Source organism: Garra rufa, chromosome 12 (assembly GCF_049309525.1).
Source record: "Garra rufa chromosome 12, GarRuf1.0, whole genome shotgun sequence".
NCBI classification, from domain to species: Eukaryota; Metazoa; Chordata; class Actinopteri; order Cypriniformes; family Cyprinidae; genus Garra; species Garra rufa.
The window spans coordinates 38690429-38715757 of NC_133372.1; the positions used below are offsets into that span (position 1 = coordinate 38690429).

At 33.3% G+C, this 25329-nt stretch overlaps 1 protein-coding gene across 1 annotated transcript in view; it reads left to right on the top strand.

The window, feature by feature from the left end:
• The first annotated feature begins 919 nt into the window (after positions 1 to 919).
• The window catches only part of tafa3a (TAFA chemokine like family member 3a), a 135257-nt gene continuing 110847 nt past the window's right edge, over positions 920 to 25329 (top strand). Inside the window, exon 1 of the mRNA XM_073852334.1 lies at positions 920 to 1339. The gene's annotated coding sequence lies outside the window, so the exon portion shown is untranslated. The remainder of the gene's footprint in view (positions 1340 to 25329) is intronic.

Here is a 25329-nt window from a genome sequence, read left to right on the forward strand (position 1 = left end):
ATGATATCAGAGTTTTTCGAATGGCTTGCTACTGCCATACATGGTACATGTGATGTATCTCGTAAATTGCACCACTAAACGTGCACGTAATCTTACCAAACTTTTCAGTAGTGTAAATAGGGTATGTACTCACAAAACGCTGCATTGGAAAATTTGTAAGTCCACCATGAGTGTTTTAAAAACAACTTTTACCCGACCTAGTAGTCTCACAAACTACAAATGGCGACACGTGAACGTCACTTCCCTGGTTTGGGAAAAGCACGTAAAAGTCCACCTACTACGTCTGTGTGCATGTCAAAGTAGTAGGTGGACTTTTACGTGCTTTTCCCAAACCAGGGAAGTGACGTTCACGTGTCGCCATTTGTAGTTTTTGAGACTCGACTCCGAACCATCCCTTTAAATTATTAAAAAACAAATTAAATAATAACAATAATATAATATATAATAATATAATAATTTTATTTCATATTAATAAATAAATAAATAAATAAATATAAAAATATTAAGTATTTGTCATTCCTGTAGTCTTTTACTCTTTAAAAGTAAACACAAGTTAAAGAAATATGTCAAATGTGTAAACATTAAATAAAAATATGTAAATATTTCCTGTTATTCATTAGTCTTTTACTTTTTAAAAATGAATATTTTTTATGTTTAATATTTAAATATAAAATATTTGTCATAAGTGATTAGAAATGATTAAGAAAAGAGACGCTTTCACTAGGTTTGATATTTTGTAATATAATGCCAATGACGTTCATTAATCACGTACAGTGAGTCCGCGGCCAGCAGGGGGCGCCATCCCACCACAGCGCAGCGAGCTCAACGATCTCCCATGGGTTCCGAAAGGATGCTTGAAGTGCTGAACACTAGAGAGGCGAGTCGAGCACCTCACCATCCCTCTCCACACAACACAGCGAGCAGCCATCCTGAACACATGACTGCAGCAGCCAAAAGCCCTCACTCCACTACCACTCGAGAAGCCTATAATGGATAAAGGGATTTTGCAGATTTGAACCCTTCGTTACAATAACTGCAACTAAACATCTCATCATACATGCTCATTCAGATCCGTTCCAGCGCGCAAAGTTCAGACGCATCTGAAGGAACTTTGGAGAGTGGGAGTTTGGAGGACTCATTTCAGACTTTCTGAACTGGCGCAAGGAATCCTTGTAATTTCATTTGCTTTCTTGTTTGAATCTGTAGGTGATGCTTTTCCTGGGATCGTTTTTGCGCAAAGGGAAATTATCAGTCGTTGGCACTGCTGGGGTTTTACTTCTGACAATGAAAAGCAAATGAGAGCGTTATCCCTTCACTTTTATTGAGAGCTCAACGACAGGTAAGACCTGGATTATTTCATATTAGAAATTAGCATTTCAAACGGTATAAAATGAGAAAAATGTTTGCACATCTTGTCAGTGATAAATATATAACGTGTCTGTCTGCGAATTTGTATTCATTTTTTAATACTTATTTTTAAATGGTTTGAATTGTAGTTCCAATATTAGAACGCACAAAATACATGAATAAAAAATAACAATAAAAGAAAAATGTATATATATATATATATATATATATATATATATATATATATATGTGTGTGTGTGTGTGTGTGTGTGTGTGTGTGTGTGTGTGTGTGTGTGTGTGAAGCACTTTACTGTCATAATCATACCTGTTCTACCTTGATTTAAAGTGTATTAATACCAGATTTGTGATAATTGTGATTTATGAGAAACATTGGTTACAGAAAGATAATATAGAGCTGAGCTGATGGTCATGTTGATGTTGATGGATTGGGTGGTTAATAGAAAGATGATGGTGCCCACTAAAGTTGGACATTGCCTAATATGGTGGAACACATGAGGAAAATTCAACCGACCGATGCGAAATTCTCTGTGTTGTTGGGTTTGAATGGGAAATTGACTTGTGTTTGGATCTGAATCATTGCTGATTGTTGTCGGGTTGAAGATCAATGTCACATTACCCATAATTACCAAACATGTATTATTATAGTCAGTCAGCATCTCAGATGCAGGCCACAGCACAGGTGCACCTTTGTGAATCATTTTGTGTCTAAAGTCTTCAAAATAATGTCAGTGTATGTTGGAATCGTTGGAATCAATACATTGTCTGCTTAAAGTTTCAGCTGACATTTCTTAACTCCTCCCCTAAAAACCAAACCTTTTGCAATCCAATCAATTACAAAATTTCTTACATTAAGCCCCTCCCCTTTTCCTCATTGAATATCTGGAAGTACGTCACATTAGGGAAGTAAAATGCATTTCGATCACGGTTTCGTATTGATTTTAACATCACATCTTTAGAGACTGTGCCATCTAGTGGTTATTAGAGGCATTATCTATTTATTCTTCACTAAATGAATTTCACAATTCTCTGTGTGTGCAGATAATCACTTAAGCAGCTGGTTTAAAGTCTAAAAATGGCGCAGTTGAAAGCAAATTAATTATTAAATGCCATCTTTTTTTCAACTTGAATTGTATTCTTGCTAAGTATTGCCGTATTCGCTTGGTTGTCTAAAGCTCATTTAGCTACATTTGTTCTAGATCATGAGTATTCAAAGCCTTGTAAGAAATTTAGTTTTGAAGTCGTAATTATGACATGGTGATTCACAAGTGATTTGTTTCATTGGAGTGATTTGGTTTGGAAGTAAGTGGACATAGTTAGGAGCTTTCATAACTTTAGCTCTTTTCATCTCCTGTCAAAGGAAGCTTTTTAGCGTTATTGCAACAAAGTGGACAGCAAAGGTTGCACAATAGGAGCCTAACTGATGTTTTATCTGTGTATTTTATCATTCTCCAAAAAATAGGTTTCATAAACTATATAAATAAGTAATTTTCTGGCATGCTTTTCACTATTTTTCAGTCAACACTTCCAAATTACAACCCTATAAATCCTACTGCTTGATCACATTTGATCCATTTATTTCTAACGCCCGTGAACTATCAATATTATCAAAACTTTGCAGAAAAGCTATCTTTTATATGCCATCCCCCTTTTGATTTATAATTCATTAATACTTTTAGATTTTTTTTTTAATAAAAGGCCTATTAGTATGATTCTAAAAATTATGCATGAATGAATGCATGAAAAACTATTTTTATTTATATTTCAAGATAAACATTTACTAAAGATTTTTAGATTGTCTATACATCTATACATGTCTCAATCATCATTGTATTTTATTGCATTATGTTTTGTCCAGAGCTTTGATCTTAAAACTCTTAAAACTAAGCATTTAAATATTATCTTACTAAGACATTAATGGTGACAATCGATATGTTTTTTTATGAAAGTAGTCTGCTACACTGTTATAATATCATTGATTTGCATTTTAAGTTCTCAAAATGACATTTTTTTTCGTCATATGTGACCCTGGACCACAAAACCATTCAAAAAGGTCAAAAAGCTGAATACATAAGCTTTCCATTGATGTATGGTTAGTTAGGATAGGGCAAAATTTGGCCGAAATACAACTATTTGAAAATCTGGAATCTGAGGGTTAAAAAAATCGAAATATTGAGAAAATTGCCTTTAAAGTTGTCTAAATGAAGTTCTTAGAAATGCATATTACTAATCAAAAATTAAGTTTGATTAAGTTTTGTTCCTTATGATTTTTGCATAAAGGAAAAATCGATAATTTTGACCCACACAATGTATTGTTGGCTATTTCTACAAATATACCTGTCCTACTTATGACTGGTTTTGTGGTCAAGGGTCACATCTGATACATTCATTTCTAAGGCCTGTGAATTATAAATACGATCAAAACTTAGCAGAAAAAACCCAACATTTTATATACTTTTTGGTCCTTTTTTTTAGTAAAAGACATTTTAGTATGATTCTAAAAATGAGTAAATGCAAGAAATTTTTAAGATGAGCACTGACTGAACTTTGAGATGAGCATTTACTGAAGATTTTTTGATTATCTATACATCCAAACATCTCTCAGTCATCATTGTATTGCATTGCATTACAGGTTTTGCCCAAAGCTTTGATCATAAAACTAAGCATTTAAATATCATCTTACTAAGACATATAGTGGCAATTGATATTTTTATGCTTTTTATGAAAGTAGTCTGCTATACTGTTATAAAAATCTCATTGATTTGCATTACAAGTTCTCAAAATGTCATCTTTTTGGTCATATACTGGATTACAACACCAGTCATAAGGGTCAATTTTTTGAAACTGAGATTTATACATGAATAAAAAAGCTGAATAAATACATTTTCCATTGGTGTATGGTTTGTTAGGATAGGACAATATTTGGCCGAGATACAACTATTTGAAAATCTGGAATCTGAGGGTGCAAAAAAAGCTAAATATTGAGAAAATCGCCTTTAAAGTTCCAAATGAAGTTCTTAGCAATGCATATTACTAATCAAAAATTACATTTTGATATATTTACAATAGGAAATTTACAAAGCATCTCAATGGATCATGATCTTTACTTATATCCTAATGATTTTTGCCATTGTTTTTTGGTATTGTTGGCTATTGCTACAAATATACCTGTGCTACTTATGACTGGTTTTGTGGTCCATGGTCACATATAAATAACGTCTGCACCAAATTGGCTATCTTTGCTCAGTTTGGGCCTCTGAATAAAACTGAGGTGTTTTTTCACCTCAAGTGTGAGCTCCATATTCTCGCTATATCACACTGCATATTAATTTTTCATTTAAGTTCACTCAAAACTGTAAATTTGGTCATCATTTACACCCTCATGTCATTTCAAACCTGTATGGTTTAAGATATTCCAACTATACAATGAAAGTCAATGGGGTCCAAAACAAGCCTTTAAAGTCCCCATGAAATCAAAATCGAAATTGGCTTTTAGTGTATGTTAGCCCTAAGGTTATCTATAAGCTAGAGTGTTTCAAAACAATGACAAAATTCATATTTGCAAGATATAAGCAATGAAAACTTACAGTCTCTCACTTCCACCAATATGAATCAATGATTTTGATGACATCACCCTGCACTTTAGCTTCTCATCAATCTCACCTCTCTAGAATCCGAAGCGTCCCGCCCCCTACACTATAAATACACACTGAATCTGTGGCAGAAATCAGTCATTTGTTCGCAGTTTTAATATGTTCTGTATGGTGAATGGCACGTAGTGCACTATATAGGGGATAGTGAACGATTCCGACAGTGTAAATACAGTGCCTTGCAAAAGTATTCATACCCCTTCATTTTGTTTTGTTGCAGCATTATGTTAAACTGCTTTAAATTCGTTTTTCCCCACATCAATTTACACTCCATACACCATAATAATGACAAAGCACTAACCAGATTTGCACATTTTACAAATGTATTAAAAATAAAACACTGAAATAAGTACATTGCATAAATATAACTCAGTACATAGTTGAAACACCTTTACAGCCTCAAGTCTTTTTGGGTATGATGTGATAAGCTTTGCACATCTGCATTTGACAATTATCTGCCATTCTTTGCCTCACCTTTTCACCTCTCAAGCTCTGTCAGCTTGGATGGGGGCTGGCAGACATTTTCTAGAGTCCTAGTTGTTCCAATCGTCTTCCATTATGGATAATGGAGGCTACATGCTTCTGTGAACCTTCAATGCAGCAGATTTTTTTTCTGAACTCTTCCCTAGATCATTGCCTTAACTCAAGTCTGTCACTGAGCTCTACAGGCAGTTATCTTGACCTCAGGACTTGGTTTTTGCTCTGATATGCATTTTCAGCTGTTAGACCTTTCCTGAGAGGTGTGTGCCTTTCTAAATCATAATCCTTCAAAGGATTTTGCCACAGTTTAACTCCACTCGAAGTGTAGTAACATCTAGAAGCAATATGAATGCTCCTGAGCTAAATTTCGAGTGTCCCAGAAAAGGGTATGAATACTTATGCAACGGGATCTTTTCAGTTTTTTATTTTTAATAAATTTTCACAAATGTTAAAAACCTATTTTTTGCTTTGCCATTATGGAGTAGGGAGTGTAGATTGATGTGGAAAAAAAGTAATTTAAAGTGGTTTAACATAAGGCAGCAACATAACAAAATGTGAAAAAATGAAGCGGTATGAATAATTTCACAAGGCACTGTATGCTTTCCATTATGGCTAAAGAAGTCTGCTTTCACGCTGTCTCACACAAACCAGTCTAAACACTATTGGGTATTTAAAAAAGAAGCAGGATTGCTTGATATGTCCCGCCCTGTCTTCCTGTTTTAGTAGTTTTAGAAATTACATCAACACATAGAATAACGCTGCATGTTTCAAAGCACTTCAGTTGACCTTCAAATGAACAATGCTGTCTGTTAAATTAGATGAGCAGGCTGACTTTGATTTGAAAACAACCTATGTAGAATAGCAGATTCACTTAATGAATCCTAAGTGTAAAAATGAACAAGTATAACAAGTAGCAGAGCAGCAGAAATGAAAGCGAACACCCCGGCTTATCTTGTCAGCAGGGTCGGCCCTGACTTCACCAACTCGCACACAAGTTCTCCTCCTTTTACACCCCCCTCCTTTGTCTCCATCCTTTTCATCTGCCCTTCATCTTGCTTTCCGCGTCTCGTGTGCGGTCAGCTGTTTTTTGCAATTAGCGCTATCATCGCATTTCATCCAGCAGAACAGTGGCTGTAATAACCTTACGGCTTTTGTTGCATGCTGATACTCTTCGTCCTTGATTAATTGCGCTCCCGGGAGAGCGACTGGAGAGCCGCCGTAGATCTTCCCTTTCACGCCCCATGACAAGTGACCCATTACTGTGCTTTATAGATCGCCGTCAGCAGCCTTTGAAAACGCCTGTGGGCCTGTTGGGCGATGATTTTATTGTGCCGTGTTATTTGTGGGAATTGCTGACAGACGGACCAAAGGGCAGCTGCGGATTTTTTTGGAGGGTTTGTTTCACTGAAACGCGGCACTGCTCTGTTAGTTTAAGTCAACGTGTCTGCTGGGCAACTTAAATTGGTTATGCTCTCCGGGTCACGCAAACAAAGGTCACAGCATCGCAATCTGTCTCACGTCTCAGAGCATCATTTGACAGACTGATGACAGATCACAGTGCATTACCGAAACAGACGCTCCGTTTCACCCACATATTGGCATTTTGGATCATTTTCTGCAGCACCACTGAAATATGTGTTGGTTTTTTATTACAGGAACAGTTAATCCATTCATTTAAATTATGAAATTCAAATAAAAATGTCAAATTCATTATTTACTCACCATGCAAACCTGTTTGTGCAGGACTTGTGCAGAATGTCCCCATATGGAATGTAATAAATGACATAGCTTTATATAATAAGGTGATATATAAAAACACAAAACTAGTCTTAAGTAGCACGGGCAATAGTCAAAAATACATTGTATGGGTCAAAATTATTGATTTTTCTTTTATGCCAAAAATCATTAGTATATTAAGTAAAGATCATGTTCCATGAAGATATGTTGTACATTTCCCCCAGTAAATATATCAAAACGTAATTGTTGATTAGTAATATGCATTGCTAAGAATTTAATTTGGACAACTTTAAAGGCAATTTGGTCAATATTTTTATTTTTTTGCACCCTCAGATTTTCAAATAGTTGTATCTCGACTAAATATTGTCCTATCCTAACACATACTTCAATGGAAAGCTTATTTATTCATGTATAAATCTCAATTTCAAAAAATTCACCCTTATGACTGGTTTTGTGGTCCAGGGTCACATATGTGACCCTGGACCACAAAACCAGTCATAAGGTTAAATTTGACAAAACTGAGATTTATACATCATATGAAAGCTCAATAAATAAGCTTTCTATTGATGTATGGTTTGTTAGGATAGGACAATATTTGACTGATATACATCTATTTGAAATCAGAAATCTGAGGATGCAAAAAAATCAAAAAGACTGAGAAAATCACCTTTAAAGTTGTCCAAATTAGGTTCTTAACAATGCATATTACAAATCAAAAATTACATTTTGATATGTTTACAGTAGGAATTTTACAAAAAATCTTCATGGAACATGAACTTTACTTAATTTCTCAATGATTTTTGGAATAAAAGAAAAATCAAAAATTTTGACCCATGCAATGTATTTTTGGCTATTGCTACAAACAAACCCCAGCGACTTAAGACTGGTTTTGTTGTCCAGGGTCACATATGTACATTTTCTGAGTAGATGAAGATTGTATGTTCATGATTTATATAAAACCCCCATATTATGTACACATGTTAATCAACTCGGTAACACTTTACAATAAGGTTTACAATACGTTTTGGTCATAAAACTACGCATTTAAATATCATCTTCCTAAGATATACTGTATATAGAGTGACAACTGATATTTTTATGCTTTTTAAGAAAGTAGTCTGCTATACTGTTATAAAAAGCTCATTGATTTGCATTCCAGGTTCTCAAAATGTCATCTTTTTGGTCATATAAATAACAACGTCTGCACCAAATGGCCTATTTTTGCTTAGTTTAGCTCTCTGAATAAAACTAGGTGTTTTTCCTTCTTAAGTGAAAGCTCCATATTGTCACTATATCACACTGCATATTAATTTTTCATTTTAGTTCAATCAACAATGTCAATTCTGTCATTATTTACTCATTCCCATGTCATTCCAAATCTGCATGGTATTGTTTTTTCTACAAAGTTTAGATAAATGTATTCTGACTGTGCAGTCAAAGTCAATGGGGTCCAAAACAACCCTTTAAGAGGTCTGTTAAATTAGGCTACTTAGGTCAAATTAACTAAAAAAGAACAATACTTCTACAGCATTTATAAATCTTAGATATTGTTCATTTCAAGTTGTGCTTGCTAACCTTAATTAATGCACTGTAAACTAGTGTATTAAGTCTATTGTTCATTGCTTGTTCATAAACGAATATTAACTAATGGAACCTTATTGAAATGTGTTACCATAATATCTATATGGATTTTTAAATGCTATTATACGCAGCAGTCATATCAACAAAGAAACAACATCTGTAAGTTTATATATGTTTTTGTATTTATGTTGGATATGTTTATCTTTTATATTCAGTTATATGTCAAATTGTATTGACAGGGTTTATGAGGGATATGACACATACATACAAAATATGTTAATATATTAAAATAATTCCAATTATTAATAGGTTTTACATATGTTTTTACTTCATATGACAATATGGAAATTTAATATATGCACATATATTACATCAGCATATGGGTCTTGGCTCTTTATTTCCATACACTTTCACTCTTTTTGCTAGTATTTTACAAATAATTGTATATAAAATGACTTAAAAGTACATCTATCTATCTATCTATCTATCTATCTATCTATCTATCTATCTATCTATCTATCTATCTATCTATCTATCTATCTATCTATCTATCTATCTATCTATCTATCTATCTATCTATCTATCTATCTATCTATCTATCTATCTATCCATCCATCCATCCTGTAGGTTTGAGGTCATTAAGGCGAACTATTCCTTTAACTAAAGTTGCAGCCAAGCTCCACTTTCATCTATTTCAGAATATTGCTCTTGACAAGATGAAAACAATCCCTGGCATTTCTCCTTCCTCTTGCAAAGAACAATGTGTTTTTTCTCTAATGAGCTTGATATCTTGCACTGAAAATGACACCGTTTTAATGAAGAGCGCTTTTGTAAGCGGTTTCACTTGACAAGATAGTGAAAGGCAGTTAGATATGAACAGATGTTTCTCATTTGTAGCCGTGGTCAAGCTCAGGTAGTATCCGCTTGAGAGTGTGTGACCTTCTGATCTGTGAGATATAGATAGATGGCGGTCTGGCACGTAGGAGGAGCTCTCAGACTTCTTCTTGAAGGCAGGTCAATGCAGCAATCGTTAGAGGTAATAGGATGACAAGATACTTTTTTACAGACATTTGCGGTAGCAATTATACAGGACTTAACATTTGCTTTAAGGTCAGGAACATTAGAACAAGACTAATGGATTGGCGAACTACACATGAAGCATATCTTTATCACTTTTAGTTTTCTCGGCAAGTATATGTATGTGTAAGAAGCAGGTGCATGAATCACTTCTGCTATTGCACAATGATTTCAGGAATAGAAGTTTCTGGTAAGCAGGTGGTGTCTGGCAACCTTTTTTGTTTTCTACATCAGTGGACTTGCATAGAAATGAGTTGCAAAAAAAAAAAAAAAAAATCACAAAACATAATAATACTGTTGTGGAATTACTAATATATAGAATATATATTCTATATATAGTGTATATATGCATTACATAAAATAAATATACTAAGTAGTATATATTATAGAATGTACAATTTGTGTATGATATAATATACTATACAATATAAGAGGTAAGACAATATCATTATAAATATTGTTAAATAACTTACTTGTTATATTGTAGCATATGTCTATATATATCTATATATATATATATATAAATGATATGTTATTATATGTTACATAAATTATATTGTTATTAAAATATTATATAAAAATTATATTGAAAAAAGTTTATACACAATTTAAAAAATAAACATTATATAAAATAAAAATTATATATAAAATTATGTGTATATATATAAACTAAATACTCATTTCAATCTTTCTATCTATTTTATGAAGTAAAAAATAAATGACTGATGTATATAAGAAATTATATATATATAAAAATTATTGAAAAAAGATTATGCACACTAAAAAAAGCAATTGCTATTTTCCATCCATTCCCTCTTGATAAATCACATTTATAATAATATTGTCAACAACAACAACAAAAAAAATATTAGATTTTTTTTTATTTATCTAATTATCTAAATTATATTGTTATTGAAATATTATATAAAAATATAAAAATATAATAATAATAATATTGTCAAACAATGTTCATCTTTTTTTATCTAATTATCTCAATTATTTTGTTATATAAATTATATTGTTATTGAAATCTATAAAAAAATTAAATTGATATTGAAATATTGAAAAAGATTATGCACACTAAAAAAGTTCAATTAAATAAAAATGATATATATGTGACCCTGGACCACAAAACCAGTAATAAGGTTAAATTTGACAAAACTGAGATTTATACAGCATATGAAAGCTCAATAAATGAGCTTTCTATTGATGTATGGTTTGTTAGGATAGGACAATATTTGACTGAGATACATCTATTTGAAATCAGAAATCTGAGGATGCAAAAAAATCAAAAAGACTGAGAAAATCACCTTTAAAGTTGTCCAAATTAGGTTCTTAACAATGCATATTACAAATCAAAAATGACATTTTGATATGTTTACAGTAGGAATTTTACAAAAAATCTTCATGGAACATGAACTTTACTTAATTTCTGAATGATTTTTAGCATAAAAGAAAAATCTAAAATTTTGACCCATGCAATGTATTTTTGGCTATTGCTACAAATATACCCCAGCGACTTAAGACTGGTTTTGTGGTCCAGGGTCACATATATTGATTATTAAATTAATTATTTAAAATTAAATATTATTAAATATTAGTATAATATAATATAATATAATAACTTATGTTATGTTGTATTATATTTTCTGAAATACTCCTTTTCATCCATTCCCTCTTGACATACTACTAAATACTACTATAATATTGTAAAAAAAAAAATATATATATATATATATTAATGTGTGTAAAAAATACAATAATTTATCTAATTGTCTAAATTGTATTGTTACATTAATTCTTTTGTTATTGGAATATTATATAAAAATTATATTTAAAAAGTTGGTGCACTACGTAGTGCACGCTAAAAAAAACTACTATATATATATTATATATAACTATATATATATAAAGTAAAGATTAAACTAAATATTGATCTAATTATCTAAACAACACATTAGTAACATTGTTCTATATAATGTTAATATATAATATTATGTTAGAAAAAGTGTATACACTAAAAAAATAATTTATATATTTAATAATTTATATATATATAATTTATATATAATTTATAATTAATATATATATTAAATAAATGTATTCATATAATAAATTATTCAATTAATATATTAAATTAATAAATGCTTTAGCTAAAAAATTAAAGACTAATCCACCCATTTCCTTTTGATATGGGATTTATCCAGTTATGGAGAATTTATTTCTGTCTCATTTGCCTTATATATATATATAGAGAGAGAGAGAGAGAGAGAGAGAGAGAGAGAGAGAGAGAGAGAACCAGCTGTTATATAAAACCAGTTGAGAGCCACTGCTCTGTATCTCTCATAACAGCCCAACTTATACTTCTACCACCACCGACCAATCACAGATCATCGCTCGGGCAGATTATGTTCACAGGGAGGGGTGTTTAAGATCACTATACATGCATGAGATGGCAGGTGATTTATTGCGGAGGCAAAGCAGAGGTGCGAGAGGCCTGTCCAGCCTCTTTTGTTTCCTGAGGAACAGAGCGCTGCCATTGTGTCCTCGGCCTTTAGCCTGTCGAATTCCAGAGGCTGTAATTTGGAGATATTGCTTTCCATGCTTGTGAGAAGGAACTGCAAACCGATGCGAGATGGATTTGCCATTGTCTTGCTGCCTCAGAAATGAGGCTCCGCTCGGTGCAATCACACCGTTGCTGTGTCAAATTAAAATCATGCAGCCTGTCTGGCCTGAAACGAATAAAATGCAGGGAACTTGCCACAAACGCTCAGGAATTGAGGTTTTATACGTTACTCTTTGCATTTCATGAATCGTTTAGTGTCTCATAAATGTGTCACTTAGCTGGAAAATCTATTTAATAGCAGATTCTATTGTGACAACTTGCCCCATGTTTTGTGATAACAAGCCCAAAGCTTTTTTTTGTACAACAACTATCCCCAATCTTCCTATTTAACGTCTTGCTTAATGTGTTTTCGTACATTTTAGCGCATCCACCTGTTTTTTACATACTTACAGAGCTAGCATGGATAATAAAGCAGCGTTGGGGATTTTTCCTCCTTTGAATCCTAATCTTTGGGTTTGTAATTAAAAGTACTAAAGCAGTCTCAAAACAGCATGCTTGAATTACCAATTCAGAGCCACTACAGAGCATTGAATCTGCAAATATAGCAGCTACAGCTCGCATTGAGATGGATGTCACACTCTACGTAATGTGTCCAAAGCTCAGTTGCGTAGCCAATTGAGAAAGCTGTGATGGCTCATAGGAGCCGCGGCTTATCTCACTGTGTGTGTGTGTGTGTGTGTGTGTGCGAGAACAATGACAAAGCCTCAACAAAATAACAACAAACAGATTGTCAGGAAGAAAAGAAGATTTTTAATGTAGATGGTCACAGAGTTATATACAGTGGCATGTGAATGTTTGGGAACCCCTTGCAGAATCTGTGAAAATGTGAATAATTTTAACAAAATAAGAGAGATCATACAAAATGCATGTTATTTTTTATTTAATACTGTCCTGAGTAAGATATCTTACATAAAAGATGTTTACATATAGTCCACAAGACAAAAAAAAAAAAAAGCTGAAATGAGTAAAATAATCCCTTCAAGAAGCTATTGGAAAGCCTTGTGGTTACCTGGATGATCTACAACAGTTTTTTTGTTTTGTGATAGTTATTAACGAGTCCCTTGTTTGTTCTGAACAGATAAACTAAGCACTATTCAGAAAAATCCTCCAGGTCCTGCAGATTGCATTTTTCTTTTTGTTTTGCATATTTGATCCCTTTCTAGCAGTGACTATATGGTTTTGAGATCCATCTTTTCACACTGAGGACAATTGAGGGACCCAAACACAACTATTAAAAAAAGTCCAAAAGCTCACTGATGCTCCAGACGGAAACACGATGCATTAAGAGCCGGGGGGTGAAAACTTTTGAACAGGATGTCCACATTTCTCTTATTTTGTTGAAATAGATTTTTTTCTATTTAGTACTGCCCTTCAGAAGCAACAGAAGATAATTGCATGTTTCCCAGAAGACAAATTAAGTACAATTTACCTTTATCTTAAAATTCTAAAAATGTTCACCCCACGGATCTTAATGCATTGTGTTTCCACATCCTTCAAAATTATTGATTTTTCTTTTATGCCAAAAATCATTGGCATGTTCTATGAAAATATTTTGTAAAAAAAGAAATTTATTCAGCTTTCAGGTGATGTATAAAACTTAAAAAAAATGGACCCTTATGACTATGGCTATGGACACAAATATTTCCAATTTTTTTAAATATTTAGTTATTATAAAATATGTATTAATATATTTTATATTATATTATATATATAATTTTTTATATATAATTATATTATATATATATATATATATATATATATTATATATATATTTATTTATTTTTAATATGTCTTTCTATTGAAAATAATTGTGATTAATATCATGATTTTGTACTTTGGACAGTCTTTGGACAAATTTAAACAATAACAGTATCTAAAACCTTGTGTTAACCTCAAATCATATTTTTCTTCTAGCACACCCTTGTGGCCCATTTGGCAAGTAATTTCAATAAATGTAACTGAATATGCAATTAATAAAATCCCCAGGATTAAACTTTCAGTTTAAACATTTAAATTAATGTTAACTTTTGCAACCCTAGAAAAAACTGATTGTAACAGCGCTTAGTTTTCTAGACTTATATTGTGAAATTAAAGGTGATTTTTATACTTTTTTTCTCTGTTATATAATACATTAAATATAATATATAAAATATAAAAATATTATATAATATATTAAATATTTTCTCTAGTTTATCAAATAAAAAAACTAATTAATCAAAGTTTTTAAATATACTTTAATATTGTAGTAATTCCTAATTCAAATTAATGTAGAAACAACATAACGACAGTATATTTTAAATATTAAAAAAAAATTGATAACTGAAGGCCAGTATCACTGATACCAATATTACTGATGTCTCTAGGAAATTACTTTTTTCCTTCTAATATTTAACCATCAACTATAGCCATTCAACACTACAGTATGATTGAGAGCTATCAATTGTAACATTTATTAGACCATCCATTATTTACCCATGCCCTTCAGCAAGTAGGAAATATACAGAAATTGAATAAAGTTATCAAACATTAAATACTAAATTTAAAATAGATGAATCCTTAAAGCTACAAAAGTTATTGCCAGTTTAATATAGGATGATTCTCCTGAAAAATATGATGCTTTTGGAATATTATACTGTTGTTTCAATAATGTCTGGGGCGGGGCTTTCTGTTTTTCCAACCAATGAGAAGCAGGGTGATCTAGAAAACAGTCTCCATTAGCGTAAAGTTACTTCACCTTTAAAATATTTTAGTCAGGAATATCCACAAAATGGAATTGTTTATAGATAAAGAGCTTCTTGCGCTAAACTCGCATATCCTTGATTATGCAACAGCGTAACCTTGCGGATATTTTGCGAGTGATTATTCCCTGTGCCGATGTGCTCTTTGTCGAATGCAGCTCGGTGTGTGATTGGATTTAGCAGAGAGCAGGGCGGCTTTGTGAGCGCAGAGAATGTGAGTGGGCATCCTGGAAGCTTCTGTGCCACCACATAATGCTTGACTGATGTGAGAAGTGAGAGACAAAGAGAGAGAGAAAGAACTGAAAGAGGGAGGGAAGGGATAAAGAGGAAAAAAAGGGGGATATGAAAACGCCGGAGCGTGAGAGAGGGATGAGGAAGACGGGCAAAGAGGCCGCATGTTTTATAGATGCCATTTAAAAGAGCGTGCTGGAGTGGAGGCAGACTGCAATGAACTGTAACCGCGACAAAACACCAAGACAATAAACAAACAAATTGGTTGCCTAGGAGTCGTCAGTGTGCCATCGCCGCCTCCCACCAGAGCGAGAACATCCCCTCATCCTGCACGGTGTGTTCCTTTGAGATTAAAACAGGAAATACATCTCTCGCAGACTCATTCTTTCTCTTTTGGCCACCGGGTCTGGATCACGCTCATTTTTTACTTCTCTATCTCTCTTTGCCTCCTTATGTCCCCAAAGGAAAATGTTATTGCTCAGCGGTTGAGTTTTCATGGCTCATGAGATCTCAGTTATGTTTCATTCAGGGATGAACTTTGTGTCAGTTTTTTCTTTTTCAATTTCAGTTGGTTGTGAAAACACACACACACACACACACACACACACACACACACACACACACACACACACACACACACACACACACACACACACACACACACACACACACACACATGTTGGGTTTACATGTTTTATGGGGACATTCCATAGGCGTAATGGTTTTCATACTGTACAAACCGTACTTTCTATCGCCCTACACCTACCCTACACCTAAACCTAGCCCTCACAGGAGATTGTGCACACTTTTACTTCCTCAAAAAAACTCATTGTGCATGATTTATAAGCCTGTTTCCTCATGGGGACCTGAGAAATGTCCCCACAAGGTCAAAATCTACTGGTATTCCTATCCTTGTGGGGACATTTGGTCCCCACAACGTGATGAATACCAGGTGCACACACACACACACACACACACACACACACACACACACACACACACACACACACACACACACACACACACACACACATATATAATATTAGAAAATCTAACATCTAAGTGTATAAATCACTTGTTTTTCTAAAGAAACTTTGTCCAACAGCGAAACCAGCAGATAAGTTTTAAAGGGGTCATCAGATTCCCATTTTCCACAAGTTCATATGATTCTTTGGGGTCTTAAAGGAACACTCCACTTTTCTTAGAAATAGGCTCATTCTCCAACTCCCCCCCGAGTTAATAAGTTGAGTTTTACCATTTTGAAATCCATTCAGCCGTTCTCTTGTTCTGGCGATATCACTTTTAGCATAGCTTAGCATAGAGATCATTGAATCCTATTAGACCAATAGCAACGCGTTCAAAAATGACCAACGAGTTTCGATATTTATCCTATTTAAAACTTGACTCTTCTGTAATTAAATCGTCTACTAATACTGGCGGAAAATGTAAAGCTGCGATTTTCTAGCCCGATAAGATTAGGAACTACAATTCCATTCCGGCGTAATAGTCAAGGAAGTTTGCTGCCGTAACATGGCCGAAGCAGGCGGAGTAATATCACGCAGCACATGTGCAAATGCTAATCTAGCTGGGAACTAATTTCAGGCGCTGTGTGATATTACCCCACGTCCTGCGTCCATATTACGCAGTGCAGTTTCTAATATGCTGATTTCTTATTATTATCAATGGTAAAAACAGATATTGTTCAATATTTTTGCAGAAACCTTAATAACATTTTTTAGGATTCTTTTATGAATAGAAAATTCAAAAGAGCAGCATTTATTTAAAATAGTTGTTTGTCTCTCCATAACATTGCTACAATGTTGTTTAAAAATGCTATATCAATTTTATGCATCACTGCTGGATAAAAGTATTAATTTTTTTGAACAGTGTTATATAGATTTTTTTTTACCGAAATAAAGACCCCAGTAAACTCACTTTTAATATATATTAAAATTAATAATTCTATATTTGATCTTCATCTAACCTTGCTGTATATGAGAAAAAGCTGAGATATTAAAAAGATTTAATGTAGAAATTTTGTTTCTGTGTGTGCTTTTTATCTCAACAGGGCATTTTTATTGCTCTGAAGAAGCTCTTTCATAACTCGTACGTCTGTTTCACTGACATACCAGATTCATTTCAGATGTTTTTCCTTAAGAAATAAAAAACAAAATAAAGCAGACATGAAAACGGCTCAATTGAGACAGTTTTTGGCTTATGGTATGAGAGCTATAAAATGAATTCAGTTTTATCAGTAACATAGTCCACATGATTTTCCTGAAGAATTTGATGAGAAATATTTGAGTTCACACTAAGATCTCTTTTTGATTGCACATTTTGTATCTTCGCAAATCGGAGCAACTTGACATTGTTTTTTTTCTGAAACAGGAGGAGACACATGTGAGTTTTTCTCAGTGGATAAATCTCCATTTGTGACCCTGGACTACAAAACCAGTCTTAAAGGATAACTGTTGCCAAAATGCAACCTGGGCTGTTTTTTTTTTTACTGTAAACGAGACAAACTTATATCTAAAAGCATAATTACGACAAACGAGCCGTTTTTGAGATTGACCGTGATTTCGTTTTGCGGTCAATGGTCGGTGAATGGGAGTACTAGGGGCATAAATTTGAGCGCCTCAAAATCGATATTTTTACAACACTAAGAAGGCTCGACACACCATGAAACTTTGCTCGAAGTATCGCCTGGGTCTCTACACATGAACTCCAGCATTGAGAACATTGTTCGTGTACACACAGTTTACTAAAAAGAAAGGTTTTGAACAACTCACTTACACCGTTTGAGTTTCCGCTCGCGGCCGTCTTGCCAGTCAAGAGATGTCGATCTCCGAATGTGAGGATGGATAGCTCCTAAAGCATATTTCCATATAAATGCACGGCTAATTCGTTGTTTTGTCGCATGTGAAAAACAATATTAACCTTCTAGTTGTAAAAAGAGCCTCATATAAGCCTAATATTTTGTCCTATGGAGTCCATTCATTCGCATTCAGAGATCGACACGTCTGGACTGGCAAGTACTATGTCTACCTCCTGTTTTTGTTCCTACGTGCAAATGCAATCGTGTATGTGCTATAGAAGTTGTGTTTCACTGCAATAGCGTGTGTTGCTCTATCTTAAATGCAATTTTTACAGTCCGCTTGCCGGTCTGTGTATGCCCACTGGTTGCCCTGGGCTCCATCAGGCTGAGTTTATGTGGCAGTCTTGTTGTGAGGCGCTGTGTAAACACAGTGAAATTGCTCAGGGCCGGATTCCTCTCTCCACACTCTCTTTTCGATCCCACCGGACTTATTTTCAATATGCCACTCTCAAAGCAAACCATATTACCATAAGCTCTCTCAATATAGCCAGGCTGTGCAGAAAAATATCGTCCCAGGCTGAAATTTTGATGATCAGCTTAGCGTGACTTTTTCAATTTTCCTTCCTACCTGATTTCAGATCGCACGCTCATTAGTTTACTTTCACTTACATGTTCGGAAAGCACGGATGGACAAATTGAGATGCGGCTGGCATTTAGGCGGCAATGATGTTTCTGGTACAGACGTGTGGTTTCAATCACTGGGTCTAACAATGGTGTGACTTGGTGGCTTATTATTATTCTCAAAGCCAGGGTGAGAACGGATTTTGTTAATTAAACCGTGAAGACGTTAGATTAGGTTGCAAGGTCTATTTACATCAAAAGCAAAGCAAAAATGCATTGCAGTCATTACAAATGAACCCTTGTGTCAATACAGATTGTTGTTTCTGAACACACAATCTAAAAAGCTAGTGACCTTGGACTTAAGTAGCACAGGTATATTTGTAGCAATAGTCAAAAATACATTGTATGTGTCAAAATTATCGATTTTTCTTTTATGTCAAAAATCATTAGGATATTAAGTTAAGATCATGTTCCATAAATTTCCGACCATAAATATATCAAAATGTTTAAAGACAATTTTCTCAATATTTAGATTTTTTGCACCCTCAGATTCCAGATTTTTAAATAGTTGTATATTGGCCAGATATTGTCCTTACAAAAACATACATCAATGGAATTATTTATTATTATTTATTCATATAAACCTCAACTTAAAAAAATTGACCCTTGTGATTGGTTTTGTGGTCCAGGGTCTCATATATTATTAAAATCCAAAATGTTCTTGAATCTTGTTTTGTTGCCAGGCAAATTTCATCACCAGAAATGAACTAGATTATTAAAATCAGGCATTAGAGCATGATTCTGTAATATATAAAAACATTTTGGTTGATTTTCCAGCACACCTAAGTATTCAAAAGTTTGGGGTTGACAAAATTTGTTATGTTTATGAAAAAATGCACAGAGGCTGAATTTAGCTGATAAAAAATACAGTAAAAACAGAAATATTGTGAAATATTACAAAATAAAATAGGTGCTTTATACTTGAATACATTTTAAAATGTAATTTATTCATGTGATGCAAAGCTGAATTTTCAGCATCATTACTCCAGTTTTTGTCACATGATCTTACAGAAATCATTCTAATTTGAGCTCAAGAAACATTTCTTATTATTATGGATATTGAAAACAGTTGTGCTGGCTAATATTTCTGTGGAAACTGATTTTTCAGGATTCTTAGATGAATAGAAAGTTCAAAAGAACATCATTTGAAACGAACATCTTTTGTAACATCACTTTTGATCAATTTAATAAATCTTTGCTGAATAAAACCACAAATTGCTTTAATGAAAGCTTTCTTTTATACAGTAGTGCATATTGCTAGAATTTATAATATATACTGTTGGCTATAAAATTACTCACTATGGTTTGTTATACTTCCCACAGTGTGTCAAATTTATGTTCATAAAAATAAATCGTTTTTTGCCTGAGGAGGTAATCATAACATTTAGGATTAGTATATGACAAGAGAAAATGTTTTGCTTGAGAATTGTGTGTTTAAACTACCTATATAAAAATTCTAACTCACAGACATGTCAAACAACAGATTTACTGCCGCTTTCGTTTGATGCAATTAAGCTAAACATATTTATAATGATCATCTCATTTGTTTCCACTGAGCACAACATATAATTGAGACATGAGGTGTTTGCAAATGGAGACCATACGCTGTAGAGTTGTGCTCCTCCATTACAAGTCACGGATGTACCGCCCACGTTCCTGACAGCATAATCGCGGCAGAGCTGGAACCGGCCTCAGAGGCTGCCATCTAAGCTGGAGTCGTCCCACTTGCCCTCCCCTACTGTGGGTTCCCGCTCCTGCCACACACCCATGCCACGCTTGTTGTAGCGTGTCGGCGTTTGGCAGCCCTTATTCCTTCCCCTTTCTGTTTTCCCGAATCTCCATTATCTCCAATGCCGCAGAACGTCCTGAGGCCTTTACTGTCAGCTCTCGACACGGCGCTGAGCGTTCGGTTGGCTTTGCGTTTTCAGATAAAGCGGGTGTTGATCTTGTGTTCTGTGATGGAACAGGAGTTGTTGTAATTGGGTGTTTCTGCAACTATGGGCAGTTTCACCCCATGGAAAATTAATTTCCTCAAAACATTTTTCAAACTCTATACTAAGTTTGTCTACTAGTAGCGTCCAGCAATGCACACAAATGCATCACAGAAGACTTTCGTAATTTCTTATGACTGTCATTGTCACCACATCGCAGATCACCATTATGTCTGGAAATGACAATGGAAATGTTTATACATTTTTTTAAAATAAATGCATAGAAAAATGGCTTATAATATTTATCAGACTTTGACATCCTAAACAATGCACAATAATTAAGATTTTACTTATTTTAAAATGAATACTGTTTATTTTATTTTTCACACCTATATCATACTTTTTTATATATTTAATAATAATAATTTTTCACACATTAAACATGCAATTATTGTACCATATTCCACTTATTGTTTAGAAGGTTACAAAAATGTAACAATTTATATTTTTATGATGGATAAATGAATACAATAATACAATTATTAAAATTATTAATAATAAATAATAATTTTCACACATTAAATATTGTACCAAAAAGTTTTAAATAATCAACATTTTCTGATTTCATGATGGAATACATTAATGAATGATTAAATACAAAAATAAGAACATATTTACACATTAAATATTGTACAATATTTACGTTTTTTTTAAATCGTAGTTTAAAACAAAATAACACTTCCTATTTTTTATAATGGAATGGATAAATAAATAAATAACAACCATAATATATTCACACATTAAATATTGTACCGTATTTCACAGTTTAAAAAACAGTTTTAAAAATGTAACACTTCCTATTTTTATTAAATAAATAAAACAATAAGAAAATATTCACACATCAAATATTGTACCATATTTCACAGTTTAAAAAAATAACACTTACTATTTTTTAAATAAATAAATATGTAAATAAACAAATAAACAACTAAATAAATTAATAAAACACTAAGAAATATTCACACATTAAATAATGTACCATATTCCACTGTTTTACCTTTTTTTGACATTTTTTAAAAATGTAACACTATTTTTATGATAGAATGAATGAATAAATAAATACATAACAACAATAATTATTCAATATAATTAACAATAATTATAATTAACAATATATATTCACACATTAAATACTGTACCATATTTCACAGTGTTACTTTTTTTGACTAAATAAATAAATAATTAAATAGATTAAACAATAGGAAAATATTTACACATAAAATATTGTACCATATTTTACTTTACTAGTTAAAAAAAATCGTAGTTATTTAAATACTTCCTATTTTATGATGCAATAAATAAGTAAATAAATAAATAATTAAATAACAACTATATATTTACACATTATATATTTTACCATATTTCACAGTTAAAAAAAATATTTTAAAAAAATTTAACACTTCCTATTTTTAGAATAAATATTGTACCATATTTCAGAGTTTTAAAAAATGTTTTTATTCAATAATAAAAAAAACAATAAGAAAATATTCACACATAAAATATTGTGCCATATTTCAGTAAACAAAACTAATAGTTTTCAGTTAAAAAAAACACATTTTTGTTTAAAGATACATTAAAATTTTCACACATTAAATATTGCAACATATTTCACTGTTAAAAAAATAACAGCACCAATAATATATTCAGAATTAATATATTCAGAATAAACATTTAACACTTCCTATTTTTTATTGAAAAATAGTAAAACAGTAAAATATTCAGACATACACTATTGTACCACAATTTAACACTTCCTATTTTTATGATGGAATAAAAAAATAAAAAATAACAATATATTCACACATACATATTGTACCATATTTCACAGTTGTGAAATACACTATATTTGATTAACTAAAGAGATACATTAAAATGTTACACATGAAATATTGCAACATATTTCACATATTTTAAGCATTTAAAAAAAGATTTAAGAAAATCATTAGTTTCACAAATGTATTAATTAATATTGTTATGATGGAAAATTAATAATAAATAATAGATTTACACACGATTATGCATATGACAGTCATTGTTTAGTAGATCAGTTTTAAAAATGTAATAATAATGATGCATGTATGTGGGTGTGTATGACAATAAAATGCATGCATAAATGTAAATAATCCAAAGAATTGTATGCCTTCATATAACAAGAAAAGAAATCCATACAATGAAATCTGCCTATAGCTGACGAAAGTGTGCTTCTCTGCACTTTCTCTCTCATCTCTTTGTCTCTCTATTTCTCTATCTCGCTCAAGCAGCATTCATGCATCCCAGCAACCTCTGCCAGGTCCGCCCCACGCCTGTAATCATTAGGCTGCAATTTGGGGCTGAAAATCGCAATTATAGGCTACGGCAATCGGTTGTTATTTTTCTCTGATGCTTGTTATTTCTTTGTCGGGGCAGAAACGACCCCTCTCTGATTGTAATTAGGGGAATACGAGACAATAAAGCGCACAATTACGTGAAAGGTTTCCGCGTTTCGCGCTTGTCAGGCAGGGCTGGGGGCGGGAGTCCCCGGGTGCGAACCGCAGCAGTGAAGAGTTGACAGATTGAAATGGGCGCCCCTGGCAGTTTTTGACCCTCTCATGTCTAATAAATAAGCTGGCAGAGCAGAGATCGAAAGATCGACAGAGGAAAGATTTCGCTCGCTTTTTCTCTCTCTTTTTCACCACCTGCTAGGGCACTTTCTTCTGACCTAACATAGAAAGTCTTCAAGTTACTCATCGTCAGACAATTCTTTGAAAGAACAGCCAGAACTTCAAAGGAGGTCTCTGATCATAAATTCATTCCACGCCGCCTTGTCTTGGCCTTGATCTATGACAAAGAATATGAAACACATATCGGAATATTCGCTTTAGTTTTCTCTCTTCCCATCCCGAACCCCACCCACGACTTGGACATGGCTCAAGGGCAGCTTTGGGCACATGGCCTTTTGATCAAGTCATTTTCTCTCATATGTATATGTGAATACGCTATAGCTACATGCGGAGATGGGACTAGATTTGACGATCGAAGCAATTCGCCAGTCGAAATGGAGCCTTTTGAAAAGCTAACGAGCGATCACTAAAGATTCCGTATCGCTGGCACGTTTCGCGGGGGAGGAAAGTCAAATCCTTCACGGTCCAATCGAGCCTGTCAGTTTCAGCAGTCAAACACAATATGGGCTTGTTTTTGCCGTTCTTACGACCATCATGGCAGTCTAACACTGAGCTGAGATTTACAGGTCTTTCATTTACTCTAGGTGCTAGAATGGAACAAATATGCTCTTTAGAGCACAATCGTTAAATAGTTTCACCATGTCTCAGGACGTTATTAAAACTCGTAAGTCATTGGTCCGGGCTGTTGCTGCGGAAAGTCAAGTCAGAGTGGGTTTGTGTTAACAAAATGGAGGATAAATAATACATTTATCCTCTGCTTTTTGATGCTTAAACACTATTTCCTACAGAGTCCCTAAAGGGACGTGGTGATGGGGAAAAATATTAGATTATATTTAAATGCTTTTGCAACCTCTTGTAAAACTTTTGCGCTCCCCTGAGAAACTCACAAAACTTTTGCATTCGCTCGCACAACTTTTGGCGTCCCTTGAGAAACTTTTGCATTCCCTCTCAAAACTTTAGTGATGGAATAATAAGAGGTAGGAGGAAAAACTATACCATAATGCTTTCTGCAAAAGTTTTGTGAGCGAATGTAAAGTCAGTGGGACAATGCATATAAATGCTCACAGCATTTCCATGCCAAGCCTGTAGATGGTGATATTGTTATATAATTGCTTGTTATTTTCCCTCAAGGTTTAATAAAACACTTGCAAAAATGTCTCATAATAATCAAAAAAACATTCGCTAGTCGCCATCTACTGGTGAAATCATGTAACAACACTCACTTGTCGCCATCTGTTGGTGAATTACAGTATTGGCTGAAATATTGGGGTTTGTCTATGTGGTGCATATGTGACCCTGGACCACAAAACCAGTCTTAAGTCACATGGGTATATTTGTAGCACTAGCCAAAAATACATTGTATGGGTCAAAATGATCAATTTTTCTTTTATGCCCAAAATCATTAGGACATAAGACCATGTTCCATTAAGATATTTTGTGAATTTACCACCATAAATATATCAAAACTTAATTTTTGATTCGTAATATGCATTGCTAAGAACTTAATTTGGACAACTCTAAAGGCGCTTTTTATAATATTTAGATTTTTTTGCACCCTCAGATTCCAGATTTTTAAATAGTTGTATCTCGGCCAAATATTGTCCTATCCTAACACAAATCAGTGGAAGGTTTATTTATTCTGCTTTCAGATGATGTATAAATCTCAATTTCAAAAAACTGACCCTTATGACTGGTTT